The 17,185-nt window shown below is 40.9% G+C and overlaps 2 protein-coding genes across 2 annotated transcripts in view; one reads left to right on the forward strand and one right to left on the reverse strand.

The window, feature by feature from the left end:
* The window catches only part of LOC134294866 (zinc finger protein 850-like), a 104,615-nt gene that overhangs the window by 58,572 nt on the left and 28,858 nt on the right, over nt 1–17,185 (forward strand). The window lies entirely within an intron of this gene.
* LOC134294876 (zinc finger and SCAN domain-containing protein 2-like) overlaps nt 1–17,185 on the reverse strand; it is a 47,854-nt gene that overhangs the window by 23,774 nt on the left and 6,895 nt on the right. The gene's annotated exons all lie outside the window — the stretch shown is intronic.

Consider the following 17,185-nt stretch of genomic DNA (forward strand, 5'->3'; position numbering starts at 1 on the left):
CCTAGCTGAATGCAGAGAGTTCTCAAAGAAGCCTTACAAAGAACGACTCCAAATAGTTCAAAAGGCCAAGGTGTGCTTTAGATGCTGCGGCGCCACTATTCACTTCTCCAAGGACTGCAAAGAAAAGGTTAAATGCCAACACTGCAACAGCATCAAGCATTGCTCTGCAATGCACAACTTCGATTCCCCTCAATTCAAAGCAAAGTCAAATTGTGTTGTCGAAGGCTTTCATGGCCGGGATCACAGGGTTGTTGTATGTCTTTCGGGCTGTGTGGCCATGTTCCAGCCCTGTTTCACCATTGCCTCACCACTAGCTACTTTCAGTGGGACACTGGATTCTATGAACAGAAGGATGGAGTGGCCATGGGGAGCCCTCTCAGCCCAGTAGTAGCAAATTTCTATATGGAATACTTTGAAAAACAGGCCCTAGAAACAGCACCAAAAAAGCCAACTGTTTGGTTCAGATACGTAGATGACACCTTCACAATTTGGAGCCATGGAGAGGAAGAACTCAGCAAGTTCCTGGACCATCTTAACAGCATCCACCCAAACATCCAATTCACCATGGAAAAAGAAAAGGAAGGAAAACTGCCATTTCTAGATGTTCTGGTCATCCGCAAACCCAATCAACAATTGGGCCACACAGTTTACAGAAAACCTACACACACAGATAGATACCTTCATAAAAACTCCAACCATCACCCAAGTCAAAAAAGGAGCACAATCAAAGCCCTGACAGACCGTGCACAAAGAATCTGCGAACCTCACCTCCTCCAAGGTGAACTCAACCACCTAAACTGGGCTCTACAGGCCAATGGATACTCCACCACAGACATCAGAAGAGCTGCAAGGGCAAGAACAAGCCATGAGAGTCAAGACAAAGATCCACCCAGAGGAAAGGTGTTCTTACCATACATCAAGGGAACTACTGACCGCATAGGGAAGCTGATGAAGAAGCACAACCTACAAACTATCTACAGACCCACGAAGAAAATCCAACAAATGCTACGGTCAGCGAAGGACAAGAGGGATCCTCTCTCTTCTGCAGGAGTCTACCGGATACCATGCAGCTGTGGACAAGTCTACATAGGGACCACCAAACGCAGCAATGCCCAAACACGAGTCAAAGAACATGAAAGGCACTGCAGACTAATTCAACCAGAGAAATCAGCCATAGCAGAGCATTTGATGAACCAGCCTGGACACAGGATACTATTTGAGAACACAAAAATGCTGGACCATTCCAACAACTATCATGTCAGACTACACAGAGAAGCCATTGAAATCCACAAGCATGTGGACAACTTTAACAGAAAGGAAGAAACCATGAAAATGAACAAAATCTGGCTACCAGTATTACAAAACTCCAAAATCAAAACAGTAGATGGGAACCAACACAATGAAGGCTTGACTGAACAAAGGATGCCCCCAGGCAAGGGACAAAACATCTCCAATGCTAATTAGGGTGATTAACAGAAACATTAATGCTGGCTCCCAGTGACAAAGGACTCTTGCCACACCTTGGACACAGATATATATTCTTTCCTTTCCTTACTTAGTTTATCCATACCTCACAACCTCTGAGGATGCCTGCCATAGATGTGGGCGAAACGTCAGGAGAGAATGCTTCTGGAACATGGCCACACAGCCCGAAAGACATACAACAAAGTCAAATTCTCCTGCCAAAGAAGAAACCAAAAAAGACCAAAAGCCTACAGAACCTCAGGTAGCCCTCAAGGCTCCTGCAGTTGCCTGCACCAAGCTTTGTCAAAATAGCCACAAGCCAAGGATTTGCCACCCAATCTGCCTGGCAGAGGTGTATCCAGACAAGCAGCCGTGGAATAAGAAAAGGGTCTACGTCGCCTTGGATGCCCAAAGTGATGCATCTCTTGCAACCCCAGAGTTCTTCGACATGTTCGACCTTCATACCGAGACAATAGATTACACCATATCCACTTGTTCTGGGAAGAATAAGATGAATGGCAGAGTTGCAACAAAGTTCAAAATCTCACCTGTCGGACAAAAGGTCAGGTACGATCTTCCTGACCTTATAGAATGCAGCCTGATTCCCAGGAACAAAGAACAGATAGCCACGAAGGAGGTGGTACAAGCCCATCCTCATCTCAAAGGTATTCAAGATCTAATACCAGCTTTGGACTTGGAAACAGACATCGTAATGCTTATCGGTGCAGATTGTCCCACACTGTTCCGTGTTAGCAACCAGATTGAAGGTCCTAAGGGATCACCCATGGCCCAGCAGCTGCCTTTAGGATGGACGGTGTTAGGCCCAGTCTGCCTGAACAAGATGTTCCAGCCTGTCACTAAAAGGCCTTCACTAATGCAAGGAAGTGCCAGCCACATCTCAATTTGCTGCCAGGGAGTAATGCCCGATTACTCTTCCATCATCGAAGTCACAGAGAGAGATGAGCAAACAGCCTTCTCTAAAAATGAACAGAAGTTCCTTGAGATGATGAACAGCCAAGTCACTCAAGTCTCTGAAGGTAATTGGATAGCACCTTTACCTTTCAAGCCGGAAAGACCATCTCTACCCAACAACAGAGATGTTGCCCTTCATCGTCTCCTGACCTTAAGAAGAAGGATGCTAAAAGATCCGAAGGTAAAGACCCAGATCACCCAGTTTGTGGAAGACCTCTTCAGAAGCAACTACGCTGAACCAGCCAGCGTGAGGGCGGAGGGAGAAGAGCAGTGGCATTACATATCCACTTCAGAAAATCCGGCAGATGTGACATCCCGAGGAACATCAGCCGCAAAGTTGTCCAAGTCATCCTGGATCACTGGACCCAAATGTCTTCAAAATCCTTCCTTTCCAGAAAGCATCTCCGTGCTCAAAGACACTGAGTTGCCAGAAATTCAGTCCTGCAAATCTACCATTGATGGCCAAGACTTATCAGGGCAAGGTTTAAATCCAGCCAAGTTTGAAAGATTTTCAAAATGAACTAGACTTCAGGCAGCCATTGCCAGGCTCATACATTACATCACTACAAAAAACAGTGGTGCAATTCAGCCCCAAGATCTTTCGAAAGCCTCAACAGTCATCCTGAGATCCACTCAAAGACAGTGTTTTTCAGAAGAAATAGCTTGTCTAGAAAGAAAAGCATCCTTGCCCAAAAATAGTTGTTTAAAGGACTTGAACCCCTTCCTGGACAATGAGGGTCTCCTTAGGGTTGGAGGTAGACTAAAGAGAGCAAAGATTAGATCCTGTGTTAAAAATCCTGTTATTTTGCCACACCATAGCCACATAGCTCTGCTGTTGACACAGCATTTCCACGCAAAGGTTAAACACCAAGGAAGGACATTTACTCAGTCTGCCCTAAGAAACTATGGGTTTTGGATTGTTAGGTGCCAACGTAAAGGTTGGGGATTTGGTGTTACTTAAACAAAGGATGCTCCTAGAAACCAATGGGCTAAGGGTATTGTGTCAAAATTATATCCTAGCTCTGACAATAGAGTGCGCAAGGCCCAGGTTAAGGTCATCTCTAACGAAAAGGTTTATTTAATTTTATTTGACAGGCCTATTAGCGACATGGTTGAGTTATTTTCACAAGACGTACAGTCTTAAAGTTATTAGATTTAAAGGTATTTAACTCCATTTTGTTTAGATTTCCGAAAGTCCGGAAATCTAGGCCGGGAGTGTGACGGCGCGAGTGGCGCCATCTATATGTCAAACTATAAGTTTTAAGATCTGAATTGCTGTATCATGCCTGATTTTGCCCTTACCCTGTAGATGTAGTTGGATTGGTTATTTATATCTGTCAATCAATGTTGTTTGTACCTGTTACATTGCTCACTCAGCAAAACTGTTTGGCTCCACCTCTTCCTGAAGTAGGACAGTGTTTCCTCTTTTCATTCCATCAGCAAGTTCTGTATCGGATGGACGTGAAAGAGAGGCTTGGCTCAAAAAGCCCTTTAAAAGTTACCTCTCAGCACCAATTCTGAGGTTCTTACCCTTGGGACTCACACTTCATGTTCAGGGCCAACCTGAACAACGTTGAGGAGTCTCAAGCGCCTTCACATCAGTCCTTTGGCAACAGAGGAAGACTCTTGTCTTCAGATATAGGTCATTGGACTGAGGCTGAGTTTGCTCCGGCATTCACAGCCAGAGAAAGAGGGATCTGGACAAGCTTCATGGACTTAAACAATCAAAGACTGTAATGTATATTTTCTTTTACCCCCTTTGTGAAGAATAAACCCAGTTTTTGAGTTATCTACAGTGTTTTGGTCCTTGGGAGTTCCAGTTTCCCTAAAGGAGGGCAAGAAGCAATCCCCTGGGGAAAGATGTCACGTCCATGCCTCTTTCACTAAGAGTTTACAGCCCCAGGCGCGACGGCACAATTATAGTATATTATATTATTCATCATTCATGACTACATTGAAACTAGAATAGAGAGAAATCAGCGTGGAAACCTTGGGAAACCTAAACTGCAAGAGGTACCATAGATTGTTGCACATGGAAATAATGGGAGTAACAAGAAATTCTTGATAGGATTCACAGTTTGTCTGGTTATGCTGGTTTGTGATGACAACTACTTTTCAGTATATAATAAATGTTCATTTTGTTGTTCAACAATAAATGTGAGCTCTTCTTCATGGAAAAATAAGACATCCCCTGAAAATAAGACCTAGTGCATCTTTGGGAGCAAAAATTAATATAAGACCCTGTCTTATTTTCGGGGAAACAGGGTAGACCGTTATAAAAACAAGATAAATGAGTGAGGATTACAGTCAGGGAGGGGGGAAAGGGTTACATAATACTGGGACTAAAAAAGGGGGAAACAGGGAAGGGAAAGTTAGGGTGGGGTATTCGAAACAAAACTTCCATTCTTTCCCCTTTCGGTACATTACGTTGCGTTTACATTTCTTACATTGCCCCGGTCCATTCTACAAATTAACATTTTCTATTGATATACAATTCCCCTTTTTCCCAATTGGTCTTCTTTATCGGCTTTCCTCTAATTTCTTTCAAATACCAAGTTAGTTTGTCCCTATTCTTTATTTATTGAGGAAACCACAAATCAGAGCCCAGGGATCCGATTTGGAAATCTATGTTGGTGATCTCATCATGCAGAACTCAAAGGCTTCTGTCATTTTGGGAGGAGACTTTAACACCAAGATGGGCCCAAATCGACCCCTCCTTATGCGATAATATTGAAACCAGGAAATATTTTTATCTAATTTATTCATTTCCTGTTGTGTTTTTAGTGCCCAATTCCCATTTTTTTAATTATTAATAGATCTTTATATTTGAGCCAATTTTCCCACCCTATTCTTCTTCTTTGGGAGGCCTCTAATGTTGAGATCCATAATGGTGTTTTTTCATATAACTTTTTTATATTTCTCCCATATCTTAAGAATGGAGGACCTTATAAAACGAAATTATTTTCTATCTTTTTTTCATACCAGAGATAAGAGTGCCACCCTAATCTCAGGTCTATTCCCTTCAGATTCAAAAATTTCAATATTTTCAAGTTTGGCCCAACCTCAAAGTATAGTTTTAAATCAGGCGTAGCTAAACCTCCCCTCTGTCTTTCATCAATCATGTATTTTACTTTAATTCTGGGTTTCTTGTTTTTCTTTTTCTGTTTCCGTGCCAGAATCCTGCACGGGATCTTTTTAACAGCTTGTTTATTTTAGCTTCTTTTGTACCGCGGGTTGTATGTTGTATGTATGTCTATGTGCTAAATGTTTTGATACGGCCGATGGGCTAATCAATAAAATGTGATTGATTGATATTCTTTATTTCTTCTAGTTTCTCCAACCATTGCTCAGTCCGTGGGATCTGATCTGTCTTCCATTGTTTCGCTAGGGTTATTCTGGCCGCTGTCGAAATAGATGTAAAGAGTTTATCATCATTTGTATTTAACTAGCTGTGCCCAGCCACGTGTTGCTGTGGCGTTGTCTGGTGGTGTTGGTGAGAACTTGTTGAGGCTGGATGGCCATCTGTCAGGAGTGCTTGGATTGTGTCCTCCTGCGTGGTAGAAGGAAGTTGATCTGGATGATCCTTAGGGGTCACTCCAAACCTTAGGATTGTACAATGATGTTGTTGTTGTTGTTATTATTATTATTATTAGTAGTAGTAGTAGTAGTAGTAGTAGTAGTATTGAGAGGCTGGGTGGCCATCTGTTGGGAGTGCTTGGATTGTGTCCTCCTGCGTGGTAGAAGTTGATCTGGATGATCCTTAAGGGTCACTCCAAACCTTAGGATTGTATGTTGTTGTTGTTGTTATTATTATTAGTAGTAGTAGTAGTATTGAGAGGCTGGGTGGCCATCTGTTGGGAGTGCTTGGATTGTGTCCTGCATGGCAGAATTGGGTTGGACTGGACGGCCTTTAGGGGTGTCTCCTAACTGTCTGATGCTATGATTCGATGTGTATTATTATTGTGCAGATATTGGATGGCCATTTGTGAGGAGTGGTTGGATTGTGTCCTCCTGCATGATATAAGGAACTGGATGATTCTTAGGGGTATCTGCTAACCTTAGGATTGTATTATTAATTATTATTATTGCTATTATTATCATTGAGAGGCTGGGTGGGCATCTGTTGGGCTGAGTAGGTTGCTAGGAGACCAAGTGAGCGGAGTTTAGCCTTCTAACTGGCAGCAATTGGATAAAAACAATTATTCCTCTCCCTCTAATTAGGACTTTATTTTTCTTTTCTTTTTGTAGTATGAACGTAGAGGCATGGGTGAGGGGTTGTGCTGCCAAGTTTAGTGTTTCTGGGATGTGTAGTTTTGTTGTTTTGCCCGAGGCCAAAATTTCATTACCCTTTTACATATATAGATTCTAAAGATGTGTCCGTGATTCCTAGTAAATATAGTTCGGGTTTCATTGTAAAAATTTTATCTAAAATTTTTTGTGTCTCTACGTCAGGGGTCCCCAAACTTTTTAAACAGGGGGCCAGTTCACGATCCTTTGGACCGTTGGAGGGCCGGACTATAGTTGGCCACAGAGCAATAATAATAATTAATAATAATAATAATAACAATAATAATAATAATAAAAAGAGGGTTGGAAGAGACCCTTTGGGCCATTGAGTCCAATCTGCCTTTGTGCCACCGGAAGCACAAACAAAGCACCCCTGACAGATGGCCACCCAGCCTCAATGTTTAATAATAATAATAATAATAATAATAATAATAATAATAATAATAATAATAAAGAGGGTTGGAAGAGACCCCTTGGGCAATTCAGTCCAATCCCCTTCTGCCTTTGTGCACCAAAAGCACTAGCAAAGCACCCCTGACAGATGGCCACCCAGCCTCAATGTTAATAATAATAATAATAATAATAATAATAATAATAATAATAATAATAATAATAAAGAGGGTTGGAAGAGACCTCTTGGGCCATTGAGTCCAATCCCCTTCTGCCTTTGTGCACCAAAAGCACAAGCAAAGCACCCCTGACAGATGGCCACCCAGCCTCAATGTTAATAATAATAATAATAATAATAATAATAATAATAATAATAATAAAGAGGGTTGGAAGAGACCCTTTGAGCCATTGAGTCCAATCCCCTTCTGCCTTTGTGCACCAAAAGCACAAGCAAAGCACCCCTGACAGATGGCCACCCAGCCTCAATGTTAATAATAATAATAATAATAATAATAATAATAATAAAGAGGGTTGGAAGAGACCCCTTGGGCCATTGAGTCCAATCCCCTTCTGCCTTTGTGCACCGAAAGCACAAGCAAAGCACCTCTGACAGATGGCCACCCAGACTCAATGTTAATAATAATAATAATAATAATAATAATAAAGAGGGTTGGAAGAGACCCCTTGGGCCATTCAGTCCAATCCCCTTCTGCCTTTGTGCACCAAAAGCACTAGCAAAGCACCCCTGACAGATGGCCACCCAGCCTCAATGTTAATAATAATAATAATAATAATAATAATAATAATAATAATAATAAAGAGGGTTGGAAGAGACCCCTTGGGCCATTCAGTCCAATCCCCTTCTGCCTTTGTGCACCAAAAGCACAAGCAAAGCACCCCTGACAGATGGCCACCCAGCCTCAATGTTAATAATAATAATAATAATAATAATAATAATAAAGAGGGTTGGAAGAGACCCCTTGGGCAATTCAGTCCAATCCCCTTCTGCCTTTGTGCACCAAAAGCACAAGCAAAGCACCCCTGACAGATGGCCACCCAGCCTCAATGTTAATAATAATAATAATAATAATAATAATAATAATAATAAAGAGGGTTGGAAGAGACCCCTTGGGCCATTGAGTCCAATCCCCTTCTGCCTTTGTGCACCGAAAGCACAAGCAAAGCACCTCTGACAGATGGCCACCCAGACTCAATGTTAATAATAATAATAATAATAATAATAATAATAATAATAAAGAGGGTTGGAAGAGACCCCTTGGGCCATTCAGTCCAATCCCCTTCTGCCTCTGCGGACCAAAAGCACAAGCAAAGCACCCCTGACAGATGGCCACCCAGCCTCAATGTTAATAATAATAATAATAATAATAATAATAATAATAATAATAATAAAGAGGGTTGGAAGAGACCTCTTGGGCCATTGAGTCCAATCCCCTTCTGCCTTTGTGCACCAAAAGCACAAGCAAAGCACCCCTGACAGATGGCCACCCAGCCTCAATGTTAATAATAATAATAATAATAATAATAATAATAATAATAATAATAATAATAAAGAGGGTTGGAAGAGACCTCTTGGGCCATTGAGTCCAATCCCCTTCTGCCTTTGTGCACCAAAAGCACAAGCAAAGCACCCCTGACAGATGGCCACCCAGCCTCAATGTTAATAATAATAATAATAATAATAATAATAATAATAATAATAATAAAGAGGGTTGGAAGAGACCCTTTGAGCCATTGAGTCCAATCCCCTTCTGCCTTTGTGCACCAAAAGCACAAGCAAAGCACCCCTGACAGATGGCCACCCAGCCTCAATGTTAATAATAATAATAATAATAATAATAATAAAGAGGGTTGGAAGAGACCCCTTGGGCCATTGAGTCCAATCCCCTTCTGCCTTTGTGCACCGAAAGCACAAGCAAAGCACCTCTGACAGATGGCCACCCAGACTCAATGTTAATAATAATAATAATAATAATAATAATAAAGAGGGTTGGAAGAGACCCCTTGGGCCATTCAGTCCAATCCCCTTCTGCCTTTGTGCACCAAAAGCACAAGCAAAGCACCCCTGACAGATGGCCACCCAGCCTCAATGTTAATAATAATAATAATAATAATAATAATAATAATAATAATAATAATAATAAAGAGGGTTGGAAGAGACCCCTTGGGCCATTCAGTCCAATCCCCTTCTGCCTTTGTGCACCAAAAGCACAAGCAAAGCACCCCTGACAGATGGCCACCCAGCCTCAATGTTAATAATAATAATAATAATAATAATAAAGAGGGTTGGAAGAGACCCCTTGGGCAATTCAGTCCAATCCCCTTCTGCCTTTGTGCACCAAAAGCACAAGCAAAGCACCCCTGACAGATGGCCACCCAGCCTCAATGTTAATAATAATAATAATAATAATAATAATAATAATAATAATAATAAAGAGGGTTGGAAGAGACCCCTTGGGCCATTGAGTCCAATCCCCTTCTGCCTTTGTGCACCGAAAGCACAAGCAAAGCACCTCTGACAGATGGCCACCCAGACTCAATGTTAATAATAATAATAATAATAATAATAATAATAAAGAGGGTTGGAAGAGACCCCTTGGGCCATTCAGTCCAATCCCCTTCTGCCTTTGTGCACCAAAAGCACAAGCAAAGCACCCCTGACAGATGGCCACCCAGCCTCAATGTTAATAATAATAATAATAATAATAATAATAATAATAATAATAAAGAGGGTTGGAAGAGACCTCTTGGGCCATTGAGTCCAATCCCCTTCTGCCTTTGTGCACCAAAAGCACAAGCAAAGCACCCCTGACAGATGGCCACCCAGCCTCAATGTTAATAATAATAATAATAATAATAATAATAATAATAATAATAATAAAGAGGGTTGGAAGAGACCCTTTGAGCCATTGAGTCCAATCCCCTTCTGCCTTTGTGCACCAAAAGCACAAGCAAAGCACCCCTGACAGATGGCCACCCAGCCTCAATGTTAATAATAATAATAATAATAATAATAATAATAATAATAATAATAAAGAGGGTTGGAAGAGACCCCTTGGGCCATTCAGTCCAATCCCCTTCTGCCTTTGTGCACCGAAAGCACAAGCAAAGCACCTCTGACAGATGGCCACCCAGACTCAATGTTAATAATAATAATAATAATAATAATAATAATAATAAAGAGGGTTGGAAGAGACCCCTTGGGCCATTCAGTCCAATCCCCTTCTGCCTTTGTGCACCAAAAGCACAAGCAAAGCACCCCTGACAGATGGCCACCCAGCCTCAATGTTAATAATAATAATAATAATAATAATAATAATAATAATAATAAAGAGGGTTGGAAGAGACCCCTTGGGCCATTCAGTCCAATCCCCTTCTGCCTTTGTGCACCGAAAGCACAAGCAAAGCACCCCTGACAGATGGCCACCCAGACTCAATGTTAATAATAATAATAATAATAATAATAATAAAGAGGGTTGGAAGAGACCCCTTGGGCAATTCAGTCCAATCCCCTTCTGCCTTTGTGCACCGAAAGCACAAGCAAAGCACCTCTGACAGATGGCCACCCAGACTCAATGTTAATAATAATAATAATAATAATAATAATAATAATAATAATAATAAAGAGGGTTGGAAGAGACCCCTTGGGCCATTCAGTCCAATCCCCTTCTGCCTTTGTGCACCAAAAGCACAAGCAAAGCACCCCTGACAGATGGCCACCCAGCCTCAATGTTAATAATAATAATAATAATAATAATAATAATAATAATAATAATAAAGAGGGTTGGAAGAGACCTCTTGGGCCATTGAGTCCAATCCCCTTCTGCCTTTGTGCACCAAAAGCACAAGCAAAGCACCCCTGACAGATGGCCACCCAGCCTCAATGTTAATAATAATAATAATAATAATAATAATAATAATAATAATAATAATAAAGAGGGTTGGAAGAGACCCTTTGAGCCATTGAGTCCAATCCCCTTCTGCCTCTGTGCACCAAAAGCACAAGCAAAGCACCCCTGACAGATGGCCACCCAGCCTCAATGTTAATAATAATAATAATAATAATAATAATAATAATAAAGAGGGTTGGAAGAGATCCCTTGGGCCATTCAGTCCAACCCCCTTCTGCCTCTGCGGACCAAAAGCACAAGCAAAGCACCCCTGACAGATGGCCACCCAGCCTCAATGTTAATAATAATAATAATAATAATAATAAAGAGGGTTGGAAGAGACCCCTTGGGCCATTCAGTCCAATCCCCTTCTGCCTTTGTGCACCGAAAGCACAAGCAAAGCACCCCTGACAGATGGCCACCCAGACTCAATGTTAATAATAATAATAATAATAATAATAATAAAGAGGGTTGGAAGAGACCCCTTGGGCCATTCAGTCCAACCCCCTTCTGCCTCTGCGGACCAAAAGCACAAGCAAAGCACCCCCGATAGATGGCCTCCCAGTCTCAATGTTGTTGTTAATAATAATAATAATAATAATAATAATAATAATAATAATAATAATAATAATAGAGGGTTGGAAGAGACCCCTTGGGCCACTGAGTCCAACCCCCTTCTGCCTTTGTGCACCAAAATCACTAGCAAAGCACCCCCGACCGATGGCCTCCCAGTCTCAATGTTGTTGTTAATAATAATAATAATAATAATAATAATAATAATAATAATAGAGGGTTGGAAGAGACCCCTTGGGCCATTGAGTCCAACCCCCTTCTGCCTTTGTGCACCAAAATCACTAGCAAAGCACCCCCGATAGATGGCCTCCCAGTCTCAATGTTGTTGTTAATAATAATAATAATAATAATAATAATAATAATAATAATAGAGGGTTGGAAGAGACCCCTTGGGCCATTGAGTCCAACCCCCTTCTGCCTTTGTGCACCAAAATCACTAGTAAAGCACCCCCGATAGATGGCCTCCCAGTCTCAATGTTGTTGTTAATAATAATAATAATAATAATAATAATAATAATAATAATAGAGGGTTGGAAGAGACCCCTTGGGCCACTGAGTCCAACCCCCTTCTGCCTTTGTGCACCAAAATCACTAGCAAAGCACCCCCGATAGATGGCCTCCCAGTCTCAATGTTGTTGTTAATAATAATAATAATAATAATAATAATAATAATAATAATAGAGGGTTGGAAGAGACCCCTTGGGCCACTGAGTCCAACCCCCTTCTGCCTTTGTGCACCAAAATCACTAGCAAAGCACCCCCGATAGATGGCCTCCCAGTCTCAATGTTGTTGTTAATAATAATAATAATAATAATAATAATAATAATAATAATAATAATAATAGAGGGTTGGAAGAGACCCCTTGGGCCACTGAGTCCAACCCCCTTCTGCCTTTGTGCACCAAAATCACTAGCAAAGCACCCCCGATAGATGGCCTCCCAGTCTCAATGTTGTTGTTAATAATAATAATAATAATAATAATAATAATAATAATAGAGGGTTGGAAGAGACCCCTTGGGCCACTGAGTCCAACCCCCTTCTGCCTTTGTGCACCAAAATCACTAGCAAAGCACCCCCGATAGATGGCCTCCCAGTCTCAATGTTGTTGTTAATAATAATAATAATAATAATAATAATAATAATAATAATAATAATAATAGAGGGTTGGAAGAGACCCCTTGGGCCACTGAGTCCAACCCCCTTCTGCCTTTGTGCACCAAAATCACTAGCAAAGCACCCCCGATAGATGGCCTCCCAGTCTCAATGTTGTTGTTAATAATAATAATAATAATAATAATAATAATAATAATAATAATAATAGAGGGTTGGAAGAGACCCCTTGGGCCACTGAGTCCAACCCCCTTCTGCCTTTGTGCACCAAAATCACTAGCAAAGCACCCCCGATAGATGGCCTCCCAGTCTCAATGTTGTTGTTAATAATAATAATAATAATAATAATAATAATAATAATAATAGAGGGTTGGAAGAGACCCCTTGGGCCACTGAGTCCAACCCCCTTCTGCCTTTGTGCACCAAAATCACTAGCAAAGCACCCCCGATAGATGGCCTCCCAGTCTCAATGTTGTTGTTAATAATAATAATAATAATAATAATAATAGAGGGTTGGAAGAGACCCCTTGGGCCATTGAGTCCAACCCCCTTCTGCCTTTGTGCACCAAAATCACTAGCAAAGCACCCCCGATAGATGGCCTCCCAGTCTCAATGTTGTTGTTAATAATAATAATAATAATAATAATAATAATAATAATAATAGAGGGTTGGAAGAGACCCCTTGGGCCACTGAGTCCAACCCCCTTCTGCCTTTGTGCACCAAAATCACTAGCAAAGCACCCCCGATAGATGGCCTCCCAGTCTCAATGTTGTTGTTAATAATAATAATAATAATAATAATAATAATAATAATAATAATAATAGAGGGTTGGAAGAGACCCCTTGGGCCATTGAGTCCAACCCCCTTCTGCCTTTGTGCACCAAAATCACTAGCAAAGCACCCCCGATAGATGGCCTCCCAGTCTCAATGTTGTTGTTAATAATAATAATAATAATAGAGGGTTGGAAGAGACCCCTTGGGCCACTGAGTCCAACCCCCTTCTGCCTTTGTGCACCAAAATCACTAGCAAAGCACCCCCGATAGATGGCCTCCCAGTCTCAATGTTGTTGTTAATAATAATAATAATAATAATAATAATAATAATAATAATAATAATAGAGGGTTGGAAGAGACCCCTTGGGCCACTGAGTCCAACCCCCTTCTGCCTTTGTGCACCAAAATCACTAGCAAAGCACCCCCGATAGATGGCCTCCCAGTCTCAATGTTGTTGTTAATAATAATAATAATAATAATAATAATAATAATAATAATAATAATAATAGAGGGTTGGAAGAGACCCCTTGGGCCACTGAGTCCAACCCCCTTCTGCCTTTGTGCACCAAAATCACTAGCAAAGCACCCCCGATAGATGGCCTCCCAGTCTCAATGTTGTTGTTAATAATAATAATAATAATAATAATAATAATAATAATAATAATTCCAATCCCCTTTGTGCACCAAAATCACTAGCAAAGCACCCCCGACCGATGGCCTACCAGCCTCAATGTTGTTGTTAATAATAATAATAATAATAATAATTATTATTATTATTATTATTATTGTTCGACTTGTGGTTTTGCGAAACGAAATCCAGCATATCTATCTTGTTTGCTGTGCCATACAACGTCGTTGTGTTGATAATAATAATAATAATAATAATAGAGGGTTGGAAGAGACCCCTTGGGCCACTGAGTCCAACCCCCTTCTGCCTTTGTGCACCAAAATCACTAGCAAAGCACCCCCGACCGATGGCCTCCCAGTCTCAATGTTGTTGTTAATAATAATAATAATAATAATAATAATAATAATAGAGGGTTGGAAGAGACCCCTTGGGCCATTGAGTCCAACCCCCTTCTGCCTTTGTGCACCAAAATCACTAGCAAAGCACCCCCGATAGATGGCCTCCCAGTCTCAATGTTGTTGTTAATAATAATAATAATAATAATAATAATAATAATAATAGAGGGTTGGAAGAGACCCCTTGGGCCATTGAGTCCAACCCCCTTCTGCCTTTGTGCACCAAAATCACTAGCAAAGCACCCCCGACCGATGGCCTCCCAGTCTCAATGTTGTTGTTAATAATAATAATAATAATAATAATAATAATAATAATAGAGGGTTGGAAGAGACCCCTTGGGCCACTGAGTCCAACCCCCTTCTGCCTTTGTGCACCAAAATCACTAGCAAAGCACCCCCGACCGATGGCCTCCCAGTCTCAATGTTGTTGTTAATAATAATAATAATAATAATAATAATAATAATAATAGAGGGTTGGAAGAGACCCCTTGGGCCATTGAGTCCAACCCCCTTCTGCCTTTGTGCACCAAAATCACTAGCAAAGCACCCCCGACCGATGGCCTCCCAGTCTCAATGTTGTTGTTAATAATAATAATAATAATAATAATAATAATAATAATAATAGAGGGTTGGAAGAGACCCCTTGGGCCATTGAGTCCAACCCCCTTCTGCCTTTGTGCACCAAAATCACTAGTAAAGCACCCCCGATAGATGGCCTCCCAGTCTCAATGTTGTTGTTAATAATAATAATAATAATAATAATAATAATAATAATAATAATAGAGGGTTGGAAGAGACCCCTTGGGCCATTGAGTCCAACCCCCTTCTGCCTTTGTGCACCAAAATCACTAGCAAAGCACCCCCGATAGATGGCCTCCCAGTCTCAATGTTGTTGTTAATAATAATAATAATAATAATAATAATAATAATAATAATAGAGGGTTGGAAGAGACCCCTTGGGCCACTGAGTCCAACCCCCTTCTGCCTTTGTGCACCAAAATCAGTAGCAAAGCACCCCCGACCGATGGCCTCCCAGTCTCAATGTTGTTGTTAATAATAATAATAATAATAATAATAATAATAATAATAATAATAGAGGGTTGGAAGAGACCCCTTGGGCCACTGAGTCCAACCCCCTTCTGCCTTTGTGCACCAAAATCACTAGCAAAGCACCCCCGATAGATGGCCTCCCAGTCTCAATGTTGTTGTTAATAATAATAATAATAATAATAATAATAATAATAGAGGGTTGGAGGAGACCCCTTGGGCCATTGAGTCCAACCCCCTTCTGCCTTTGTGCACCAAAATCACTAGCAAAGCACCCCCGACCGATGGCCTCCCAGTCTCAATGTTGTTGTTAATAATAATAATAATAATAATAATAATAATAATAATAATAGAGGGTTGGAAGAGACCCCTTGGGCCACTGAGTCCAACCCCCTTCTGCCTTTGTGCACCAAAATCACTAGCAAAGCACCCCCGATAGATGGCCTCCCAGTCTCAATGTTGTTGTTAATAATAATAATAATAATAATAATAATAATAATAGAGGGTTGGAGGAGACCCCTTGGGCCATTGAGTCCAACCCCCTTCTGCCTTTGTGCACCAAAATCACTAGTAAAGCACCCCCGATAGATGGCCTCCCAGTCTCAATGTTGTTGTTAATAATAATAATAATAATAATAATAACAATAATAGAGGGTTGGAAGAGACCCCTTGGGCCACTGAGTCCAACCCCCTTCTGCCTTTGTGCACCAAAATCACTAGTAAAGCACCCCCGATAGATGGCCTCCCAGTCTCAATGTTGTTGTTAATAATAATAATAATAATAATAATAATAATAATAATAATAGAGGGTTGGAAGAGACCCCTTGGGCCATTGAGTCCAACCCCCTTCTGCCTTTGTGCACCAAAATCACTAGTAAAGCACCCCCGATAGATGGCCTCCCAGTCTCAATGTTGTTGTTAATAATAATAATAATAATAATAATAATAGAGGGTTGGAAGAGACCCCTTGGGCCATTGAGTCCAACCCCCTTCTGCCTTTGTGCACCAAAATCACTAGCAAAGCACCCCCGATAGATGGCCTCCCAGTCTCAATGTTGTTGTTAATAATAATAATAATAATAATAATAATAATAATAATAGAGGGTTGGAAGAGACCCCTTGGGCCACTGAGTCCAACCCCCTTCTGCCTTTGTGCACCAAAATCACTAGTAAAGCACCCCCGATAGATGGCCTCCCAGTCTCAATGTTGTTGTTAATAATAATAATAATAATAATAATAATAATAATAATAATAGAGGGTTGGAAGAGACCCCTTGGGCCATTGAGTCCAACCCCCTTCTGCCTTTGTGCACCAAAATCACTAGTAAAGCACCCCCGATAGATGGCCTCCCAGTCTCAATGTTGTTGTTAATAATAATAATAATAATAATAATAATAGAGGGTTGGAAGAGACCCCTTGGGCCATTGAGTCCAACCCCCTTCTGCCTTTGTGCACCAAAATCACTAGCAAAGCACCCCCGATAGATGGCCTCCCAGTCTCAATGTTGTTGTTAATAATAATAATAATAATAATAATAATAATAATAATAATAATAGAGGGTTGGAAGAGACCCCTTGGGCCACTGAGTCCAACCCCCTTCTGCCTTTGTGCACCAAAATCACTAGTAAAGCACC

This window comes from Anolis carolinensis, unplaced genomic scaffold (genome assembly GCF_035594765.1).
Source record: "Anolis carolinensis isolate JA03-04 unplaced genomic scaffold, rAnoCar3.1.pri scaffold_26, whole genome shotgun sequence".
NCBI classification, from domain to species: Eukaryota; Metazoa; Chordata; class Lepidosauria; order Squamata; family Dactyloidae; genus Anolis; species Anolis carolinensis.